Source organism: Mastomys coucha, unplaced genomic scaffold (genome assembly GCF_008632895.1).
Source record: "Mastomys coucha isolate ucsf_1 unplaced genomic scaffold, UCSF_Mcou_1 pScaffold4, whole genome shotgun sequence".
In the NCBI taxonomy this organism is placed as follows: Eukaryota; Metazoa; Chordata; class Mammalia; order Rodentia; family Muridae; genus Mastomys; species Mastomys coucha.
Genome location: NW_022196910.1, coordinates 26,159,021 through 26,170,498, shown reverse-complemented (window position 1 = coordinate 26,170,498; position 11,478 = coordinate 26,159,021). Strand labels below are relative to the sequence as shown.

The following is an 11,478-nucleotide window of genomic DNA, read 5'->3' as shown; positions in this document are numbered from 1 at the left end:
AAACCAAACTTTTCTGCCAACAGATTGTTTCTTGGTATTTTAAACACCATAGATGCAAAATATTTATGGATACCTATAACCAAGATAAGTGCTATTACTTAATTTTAATACACAATGACATAATAACAGTAAGAGTATTTCTACTTTTAGACTTCTTGAAGAATAAAATTAGAAATATTTTAAGTGGAAATAGTATCCTTGAAAAACACATAAACAGTAATGTCATAGCCAAGCCTCAGGAACAAAATGAAAGGAAACGTCACTTGCTATGTTTTATTGCTGACTCGGGAGCCAAAGCCAACCGTACGTAATGGAATTTCATTGTATGGCAGTGGAATTTCCCTCAGAGTTTTATTAAAAGCTTTAACGTAGTTTGAACTCAAGAAAGTAAATGGCCTGTCCAACGTCTGAGTCAGCATTTTAAGTACACACGCTAATTTCTGAGCTCCACAAAGAGAAGACATTACTTTGAGTGGATTCCCAATTTAAAACACTGTTTTCGGTCTGTTACTTCTGAACCCGATTACTTCTGAACCTGCTGGAACCTGAGGGTTGTGATTGGTTATATTTATGTTTTCCCAGTAGTCTTGGGGTGGTGTACTTGTTGTCTGGCCGCAGTAAGAAGAGGAGGCACATAAACCTTGAGTGAGTCAGTGGTGAATCCACAGTCAGCACAAACCTTAGAAAAAATCGGAACAGGCATTATTTTGCATTTGTGTTGTGGTTTATATTTCAAAAGGATAAGCCACACATTCCCTAGTTTCTTTTCTAAAGAGGTTTGGTGTGTGTGTCTAAGAGTGGTGCATGAATAAGTAAATCAGAAAGTCCATTTCAAGCTTCCCTCATCTTCATCCACCCTTTTAGATGGCCTGAATGAACAACACACTGTTCATTGAACCTTAAGAATTGGCATGCTTGAATGTGTTTCAGAAATGCCAAGGCTGCCTCAAAAGGTGATGACCAGGAAGCTACATTTTTTTTTTTTTTACATGATTTCCAGTTGATGCTGTGCACACTAAAGTCTGAGAAGTATTATTGCATAGATTCTTTGTCCCTAATGAATTGATTTTGAAATTCCATTGTTTTCTTAAGGCATTCAAATGACGGCTTCCTTCCATTAATTGTTGGGATGCATGCTACTATAAAGTACTTAGTATTCAGGGAAATAAAACCCATTACAGAAATGTGAGCATTGAGTTATTTTTTTTTTTTGTTTAAGATTTTCAGTAATTAAAGTTATAGGTGGAACTAGAAACCTTCTCTTTAAATACAAAGGTTCAAATTATCCTATTTAAATTATGATTATTAAGCCTAATTTTAACCTTGCATATCTTTGTCCTTTTCCACTAAACTAGTTTCCTGGAACACTCAATCGAAGCTTCAGGAAATAAGTGGAAGACATATTCTTCATTAAATAATATTGACTACTGCTCACCTACAGTGATCCACCTATGAACTGTTTTTTCACTTCTTCACATTTGTGACATTTGGAAACAATGCTTTCTCCCACTCACTTGCTTTCCAGCAGGCAGCCTAAGAGGATTTGCAGTCCTGCTTGGTTTATGATTCTCATATTATTGACTTTACTCTGTAGAGAGATGAAACACAGCTTCAAATGCAGTGGATGCTAAAGTTAAAGCCCTTCTTATGTCATTTAGAGATTGTTTTAGATTAAGGATCATTTGACCTTGAGTTACAGCAGTTGCTTTATTATCTGATGAGGGTGCTTGCCATAAGAGCTTGCGGAATGCATTCAGTACGTTACCTGCCTATGTCACTCCAAAGCTTCTTGCTTCAGAAGATCTCACAGCAGGGTTAGAGCCAGGTAAAGAGCTTAAATCAGCAAGCTATATTTATCAGCAATGAACAGTGGTCCCTGGAAATAAGTGTTCTACCCAGCAAATTAATCTATAAAGCAATGGTTCAACATGTGTGAATGTATTTTATGTTTTAAAAATAATTAACCAATATTATGAGAAACCAATTGTCTACTGCTAGAAAAATAAATATGTCTATAGCTCGAAATCCTTATAAATAGGTTGGGAAAGATGATGATATAAAATACTAAGTATTATACTTAGACCTAAACTCCACAAATCAGAGAAGGGAAAGGATGCTGCAGCAAATTGCACAGTTGCATAGACGAGGTTATACATGATTTGAAGCAAAAGGAAGGAAGGTTGTCTAATAAAACTAAGAAGTCTTTAAACTCGAGCTGATGGCTCATTTATGCTAAGGAGGAGACCTTGGATGAACTTGAACCTGAAGGTGATTCTTTAAAGTTAAAGAGAGGACAATTCCTTACACATTAGGAGTTAATCCTACAAAGTGGCTGTTGAAAGAGCAAAGCTTTGAGATGAGATGAAGTAAGCAGTAGAGCTCTTTCCTAGCACGGAGTGCCCCTGGTTAGCTTTAGTAGCCACGATAGAAGACAAATTAAAAGGCACTATTAAAACAATGCATTTTTCTTTTTATAAGGACTTTCTACATTCCATCACTGCTATCTTTCCTAGGAGAGTTCCTTGTGTGTTGTAGGTGACTTTTCTGTCTTTGTCAACTAGACTGAATTTTAAATACTATTTTAGCAGATGATGACTATAGCCTGACCTGGCCTGTGGCCATCACACTAGAGGTAAAATGCCTATGAACTTCGTGAAAAATTTACATAAGGCACGATCAGAGCTTTGAGTATGCCACGTGGTCACCAAGGACACATCTCTGTCGTCAATCTCTCTCTATATATACACACAACTAAGAAATTCTCCCAGCTCTGGCAAAAGAAAAAAGACATAAGGTGAACATAGATCAAAGAAATGACTAGGTGTTGTTTTTCTTAAACACTGATGTTCACTAACATCTCATCATAGAGAGGAGTTGTCTGTCTTACAGAAATAGAAAGTGACTTCATATTTTTTGATTATCATTCAAGGGCAGTATTTTTAGATATTTTCCATACGACTGTAGAACATTTATCTCAACAACAGTGTATGGTAATGGACTTAGACAATAGTGTTCAAATTATTGTAATAGAGTTATACCAGACTCATCCGGGCCATGAAAGTAAAGATGTAAAAATAGACTGGTCATAATGTGTGACTCAGCCTCATGAGGGCATGTGCTTCCCAGAGCAGTAATGGGTCTGACCAGATCAGTTTCTGCCTCTTGCCCAGCAGTGTTCCCTGCCTGTGTATATGCTTATTGACTGATTTATAACAGAGTGGGTTTGATTTACAAGATGTATTGGGGAAGACCAAAAAATTATAAAGCCTATTTCTATAGGTATGGATGACTGATATTATTTTAATGGAGCCCCCCCCCCCCACTGTGTGTATGTATTTATGTCTGTGAGTATTGGAGTCTTGAGGATCTGAGCATGTTGGAAGTCAGAAGACAATCTCCAGTGGTTGTAAGACGACATTATACTTTTTTTTCCGACAGAGACTCTCATTGGCCAGGTGCTTCGCCACATGGGCCGGGCTAGCAGGACCACAGTGCCCAAAGATCTGCCTGTCTCTCCTTCCCATCTTGCTGTTGCTAAGATTGCAAGTGCACCATACTTGCCTGGGTTCTTAACTGAATTCTGGGAACGTCTAGCCACTGTGGAAGAGAATCTTAAAGACATGTGACGTCTTTGTTAACATGGAGGAAATATATATGAGTGACCTTTATTCAAACGACATTTCTGTAAAACAGTGTGTGCACTTATGATTACAGAACCTTAGAAATTATGAAAGCAGTCTGTTAACACACATATAATTTAATTTAAAGACTCATTTTACTTTCATTTATGTGTTTGTATGATTGCATGGCATGTGCGTGAGGGTGTTCATGAGGCACAAGGCATTGGACCTCCTAGGGCTGGAGTTTAGAGGCTCCTGTGACCTCCCTTATGGGTTCTGGGAACTGAACTCAGGAACTCTGCAAGAGTAACAAATGCTTGTAACTGCTGAGGTGTCTCTCCAGATCCCCTGTAAGCACATATTATTTCTGACAAAAAAAATTAGTGAAGCATAACAAAGAAGCTAGGTGAAATATAAATATGCTATAAAGGAGACAAAGAGGAGTAGATAGTCTTCCACAAACGGTGGTGAGAGAAAACCTGACAACAAAGGGCCAAGTGTTGAATTAGTTCATTAAAAGTTTTTAAAGAGCTTAAAAGAAGGTGCTATAAAGTGAATAGACAGCAAAGGAGAATCAACACTGAAGCTGATGTCCACTTGAGGTAAATCAAGATGGATCAAGTCGTTAGATGACAGTGACTAGTATTACAATACGAAAGTATCTTAATCATTCATGTTGACTTTATGCAACACAGAATGAAATAGAAGGCTCTCCATGACTCTAGATGGAGGGCAAGGATAAAAAGCAAGACAGTTCTCTGGAATCAAAAGTAACTGAGAATGTTTTTGCTATTTGACAACTCTGGGTAGAGAAAGGATTTTGTGTGTGTGTGTGTGTGTGTGTGTGTGTGTGTGTGTGTGTGTGTGTGTGCGTATATGGAAATATCCGTGACCAGACATTATAATTCAGTCCTGAAAGCACTCATACAAATTTCTTGTACAAGACAGAGATAAGACCCAGCAAGAACTGGGACATCAGGAACTATGATCAGTTGAGCCATTTAAAAGTAATCTTCAAAGGGACCACACTCCTATTACAAACAACGCAGAGCAAAGGTAGCTAGCTCACTTTCTCAGATCCATGCCTTACTTCTGTAAGATGGCACTGTTTCAATGACAGTCTGCTTAGCCCGGAGGTACATCTTGATGGAGACCAGTGTCTACTTCTTGCTGCTGGAATGTGTTCATTATGACTGCTGTTGGATTAGAGACTGGGTGGCTTTTAAACAACTGAAATGGGTTGTTGTGTTAGAGGCTGTGGAGTTGATGACTCCTTGTTAGTAGAAGGCCTTCTCCTCACACACATAGTTTTCTTCTATCAGGGCACTAATCTCATCTGGTACAGGCCCAGTCCTATTGATCTAGTAATCTCCCAGTATTTCTATCTCTTAATTATATCATGTTAAGATTTTTGGATTTGAACACATGCACTTGACAGGAATATTGCTAGTGAGAGACAGGAACAAACACCCCACCCAGCTGCTGGGTCCTTGCTCCATCCATGAACATTGCCTACGTTCTGTTTCATGATTTTTTTGGCCTGAGGAAAAGACTCTCAGGCTCAAACAGATGACATGGACTTCAGATAGAAGGTGTTTGTGACTCTGAAAAACCTTTCATTTCTGTACTGAACTACCGTGTAAACAAAGAAGTTATGCCATTGATGGGAACCCACCCAAGCCTTTTAGTTGTTTATTTAAAGAAAGAATAAGGCCAATAGAATACTTACTTTAAATGTATCATCTTTCTTTGAAATATCAGATAATATGTATTACTAGGTAAACAGGATTAGGTAATCCAGGTTTTTAGAAATTCTAGTTGACTAAAAATGAACTGATATATGTAAAGATGGATCTACTTAATCCCTGGAATGTCCATTGAATTTTTATTCTTCTCTTCTTCAACACTATTTAAGTTTTTCCTCATAAACCTAATACTTATTTTTAATAACTGACAAAGGCTCCTGAAGCCTGATCTAGCGGCCAGGAGTTTGATATCTAGACAATGTTGCATTCACGTGTGCAGGTGTGAGCATCCATGCACAAGTAAGATATCAGTTGTATTTCTCTCTCAGAAGCTTCCTGTTTCCACCCCACCCAATGCTGGGACTGCATGAATGAACAGAAATATCTAGCTTTCAACATGGGTTTGGGGCATCCAAATTCAGGTTTTCAAGCTTTAGAAAACCAAATGCTATCACCCACCAAACTGTTTCCCTAGTCCAGAAGGATCTATTTATGGGTGTAACATTTTTAAATATTTTTTCTACAAGGAAGTAATGAATACTTAGTCATTGAATGTTGAAAAATGTGCAACAACAAAAGAAATGTATTATCTAAGTAATGAAGTGTTCATTTATGCTTTTGAGGAGCTTTTACTCTTTGAACATACATGTACATAATTTTCTGGATTGTCTTAGTTATACTTTTAAATTAATAGTACATACAGTCTGTTGAAAACGGAAGCAGTACTGAATAAGGAGATAATTCTCACATTGATGCATAGCCCATGACTCTGTTGTGTATAAACCTTCTCCTTTGAAATGTGACCTTATTGGTATTTCACTTTGCACTTAGCTGCTTTCATGTATTTGTCCATTCATATAATTCAGCTCTAATATATGTATAAGATATATTCTACATATGACAATGTATATCAAAAAGTACATACATATATTTTGGTTTTTAACTTTATATTATACCAGTAGAACTTTTTATATAATAAAAAAAGAAACTCGTATTTAATTTTAAATTATTTCTTAATTCACTAGCCACTGCGGCAAGCTGACATGTTTACCCCGCAAGGTTTAATTGATACTACTATGGATATCATTGTGCGTTTGTCTCTATATCTTTATCTCTTTAAAATAGGTTTAGAAATTATAATATGTAGGTCAAAAGACAAACTATTCTAGGACTCTAGATGTAAGTATTTCCTTCTATTTCAATAAATATAAGTCCAGGATTTTCTGGATGATAGAGAAAGCCTTTCCTTTTTACTCTTTCTCCTAGGACTTTATCACCCTGAAGCAGCAAGAATCAGAGATGTGACTAAGCAGAGGCTGCTCCCAGCTTCTTCTGCATATTCCAAACATCTGGGGAGCACCATGGTGCTTTGATGCTTGACACTCTGCCCATAGACAATGTGATTTAATTGGGATGGGTGCAGCCCGAACACTAGAATTTTTAAAGGCTCCCCAGGTTGTTCTAATGTGCAGCAAAGTTTGGAAATGGCTGTCAGAGTGTATTCAGTCACTGGAAGATTCCCAGACACACTTGTCGAAGAGGTCACATGAAGGTCACTGGCCATGGATGGATTTCTTCGCTTGCTATTTGGCAGAGAGGGGATTTCTTATGGAGGTGAAACATTCCCGATAGCATTCAATACTATTAATCACCTTGACTCTCAAATAAAATAAATCCAACTAGAAAAATAGGATCAACCGAACCTAATGCTCTAATACTCTCTTCAGCACTGGATTTGTAAAAGCGTCTTCCCCAGCGACTGCTGGAGTGTTTGGAAAAAAGCCTTCGCTTTTTGCAAATTGATTTTGCTCTTGGCTGCAGTGTTTGCTTGTTTAAGCATTAATGACTTGATTTGGAAAGAAATAGCTTCCTGTATGGCCTGGATTAAGAAGAGTCATCTTTACTCCTGCCAGAAATTGTGTACAAATGGCTGCATGTAAACAGGGAAACCTGTAACATCTTTTTTTAACACTCAAACCAGGCAAGGTGACACACACGGCTTAAGAGCTAAGAGAAACATGAGAAGTGTTATGCATAGTTACAGTTGTAAGTGCTAAATTTCCCTTGGGACTGTGGGGAAAGCTTCCTGTTCTTCATAGATTGGCCTATTATTGGAATACATTTGCCCACAGTTAATCCTCAAAGTAATTAAATGGGAGGAAGCGATTAAATCACCAAGAAAAAAGTGACTTCTGCATCTGAGGGACTCAGGCACAGGAAGATTTTCATTACTGTTTAGGAGTTAGACTTGAACATGATTTACAGAGTCTTTCTTAAGCTACCCACCCACACTGCTACATGCCCATGTATGTGTGTGTGTGTGTGTGTGTGTGTGTAGGGAGGCAAATTGTTTTGAAATTTAAAAATAAATCTCTAGTATAAACCTGGGGATATATTTAAAGTCTTATATTTTTTGGTAGAATTGTAGTAGGTATTTAGTTATATAGTGCCCAATTCCTTTAAAATGTATCTACATTTATAATATATCTATAAACACACACATATGTATATTCTCCAATTCCTTGTAAATGGTAAAGTTGCTTAACCAAACTGACCTGCTACTAAGTAGATCTCAGAACCTTAACTTTTTTGGGGGGTGGTGGTAAATTTTAAGCTTATGGTATTACTTTCACTTCTATTGGATTTAAGAAGGCTGGTCATTGACTTAACTGAATATCTTTCTGTCCTAGGGTTTTGCTGAGGACCTTGTGTATGTTGATGGGTGTTCTATCATTGAGGTGCTTTTTTAGTCTCCCTTTTACTTTCTATTTTGAGATAGATTATCTCTAAATGACCCAGGCTGACCTTTGATTTTTTTTCCAATGTGAGCTTGTATTTCAGCATTTCCCCACCTTTTTTTTTTTGAAGATTGTTTTCTATTATGCAAATTGCTGACCCAATAGAGTGAACTACACATAGCCCAGCAATATTAGACTCTGAGCTGAATGATTTTAAGAGCTGCCTTCTCCAATAGGAAAACTAGAAAAGAGACAACAGTCCACTTGGTGAAGGCAAGAGTTGACCATGGCAAACCCCTTGGTATTCACTAGCACTAATTCTCTTGTCTTCCTGGGCACATATACTACCTTCAAAGCATCCTTGCATTTAAACATGGCTATTTGAATTCATGGCAAGAGATATGAGAACAAATATTACCTTATGTTTGCCTTGGTTACAACAGCAGCATCCATATGCAGAACCAATTTTCTGTATTTGTTATGTGGCTGCCTTCTCTGGCCAAATACCACATAAGGGGTAACTTAGGAAGCTTGGGTTTATTTGGCTCACAGTGTGGTGTGCTGTAGTCCATGATGGGGAAGACCATGGATGTAACACAGTTGTTACATGGCGTCCTCATTCCAGAAGCACAGGAAATGAATGCTTGAGCTTAGACCTATCTCTGGTTGATTTCCACTGGATCTTAAAGAATGCTGTGGTCTCAAAAAGCTAGGAAGCAGCTGATTGGATTTAGAAGACAAAGTACTAAGCCAGCATTGTATAAAGCCACTAAGATCTTTTTTTTGTTGTTTTTTGTTTTGTTTTTTTGTTTGTTTGTTTTTTGTTTTTGATCATAGCAAAGTTTAGGTGGATTGGTACATAAATCCAGGAATTCACATACAATGAATCAGAAGAGCAAGTTACAGCTCAGATACAAGGGTTGTGCATTTGTTCCAGTGATACTGAAATCTGAGATTGGCACTTCATTTTGTCTGGGCTTGGTCAGCTGGCTGTGTTCAGGTAGCTGGCTGGTCTCTGCTATGATGGCTAAGTTGACCTGTATCTCCAGCCATGTTTTCTATTATTTACTGGTAAGCCATATAAACCAGAGCTTTCAGAACATTGTGTTCTTGGGTTCTAAGAGGGTAAGAAGAAACTGTAGGAATGCCCAAAGCCTTGCATAAAAGTGGGGCAAATCTTATTTTCAATGCGTCTTATTGGCTTAAAGAGATCATAATCCCCAGATCACGTTCAGAGGAAGGGGAATGAATTCTACCTTTAAAATGGGAAGTGGTCTAAACAACTTGTAATTATTTTTATTTTCTGTGATCCCTTGCAAAACTCGTTGTATAGACTAAGTTTTTAGTACACGGTTGTAGAACACATACATGCAGAGGTGAGAATCCTATAAAACAAAGATAAAATGTTGGCACCGCTGCTGTAGGGAAAAAAAAAAAAGGGAGCCAATCATGGATAAGTAAAAGAATTGCTGAATGGCACAGACCGTCCAGCTGAACTTGAAATTCATAAGTCTAGGTTAGAGCCAATTTTCTCCAACTGCATTTGGTAGCTTGGGAGCAAGCCCATAGAAACAGATGGTTGGGTTGATCTAGGTGAGGGACTGGAACTCTACAGACTAGCAGCAGAGGGATATCAACAGCTACCCAGCTTGGCTCAATGACACCTCTGCTCTCTGTTCACAGGAGATCTGGCTGATTTTACTCCATAGAGCAGGTTAAACCAATGACCTGAAATAGTCTAGCCTACAGTCTGATACGAAACCTGAACACTATATCTCATATCATTCAACTGATACTGTCAACGATGTGATTGGCTTCCCAGGTAAAACAGAGGACACAAGGACACACACACACACACACACACCCCACTGACTTTCCATGAAAAATATGCAGAAGGCTCATCAATTTTTCAGTTATGTCTTCCTGCCCATGCATTTCTTTTGAAACCTGCTATAGTTTTCTATTTCTCACTCCATCACATTCTGCTGTCACTCCAGCCCTTAACATAAGCTGGTCCAGGTGTATCTCATTTTCTCCAGCTCTAGCCTGAGGCGATTCTTTTCCTGGATCACTAGATCCTTCTTTCCATTTTTTACCACAAAATATCAAGGAAAGGATGGGGAGCCTCAGGGCTATGTTAAAAGCCTGGTACATAGGTAGAAATAGAGTGTGAGAAGTGAGCATTTGTTGACAGCTAAGAGAATGATGCACACCTTGATTACTTCAATTATAATATTTAATATATATTTAACATTTATATGTATTTATATATATTATTTATATATATTATAACATTTAATATATTTGTCAGACTAATATTATCACCTGTTTTTCTTGATGTTTTATACTTACCTTACTTCCTTGGTCTTTGCTGACAGGCACGAATTACCCAATTTTTGTTGTCACACAGCTCACAGACAATTCTTACCCTTAGTACACTTCTGCTTTTATCCATCTGCATCTCCATGCATGGGAAAAGAGCCAGTCACGAGAAAGTCAACCAGAAAATCAAGACCCCAGTGCTTGGATAAGAGACACAGAAATAGAAGGGATTAAAGACTTGGTAAGTTGGTAGTGAAAGTCCCTAAGATGATGGGTGGAGACAATAGGAAGGGAAAGCCAAGCCACGTGCCAGTGACTGAGCACTAGATCCTAGTGGATGGTAAGAGACTGTGTAAGAAGAATCTCAGTGGACATACAGCTTCAAATGATGAAACAATGGAAAATTTGTGACATGCAACCAGCTGCTGGGAAGAGCAGTTGAAAGCTCAGTCCATGCTCATAATAGTCCAAAGGTCATCCGAAAGAGTCCTATTATCTTGACTTGTTAGAGAATTACTTTTAGTCAATTTGAGATTCCAAACTAAGCCTCTCCGTGAAACTCTTTAATTCATTCTTTAATCAACTAATGGCTGATGAACAGAATTAGATATTGAGATATAAAGACACATTAAATAAGATTCATGCCATTAAACATGCACCTTCAAAGGCAAAATCATACCGTTAATTTAATTAAAGCAAAAGTCATAGACAGAGGTAAGCCAGGGTTGTGTGGGGTGTAGGATTGGGACCAGAGTTGGGACAAGAAATGGAGCCAGATGGTAAGAAGTGTGTGTGTGGGGGGGGTCTGGGGGGGCAGAAAGGCAGTGAGTGGCTAAATAAGAATGAGGTAAAATTCTATAAATGATTGAAAATGTTATAATGAAACCCATTATTTTTAATACTGAAAAAATGTTACAAGTAAAACGTGTTAAAGAGGATAAAGAAGGAGAGATGAAAATGTTTCTTAAAATAAGAGCTACAGAGGTATCAAAGAGTATGTGTGTGTGTGTGTGTGTATGTGTGTGTGTGTGTGCGTGCGTGCATGCGTGTGTG

The 11,478-nt window shown here is 38.0% G+C and overlaps 1 long non-coding RNA gene across 1 annotated transcript; it reads right to left on the bottom strand.

The window, feature by feature from the left end:
• Window positions 1–321: 321 nt before the first annotated feature.
• Window positions 322–1,728, bottom strand: LOC116076444. The gene is made up of 2 exons (XR_004112955.1): window positions 1,515–1,728; window positions 322–679 (listed from the first exon to the last, which is right to left on the bottom strand). It is a non-coding gene; the product is annotated as an uncharacterized LOC116076444 (long non-coding RNA).
• Between the last annotated feature and the right edge of the window lie 9,750 nt (window positions 1,729–11,478).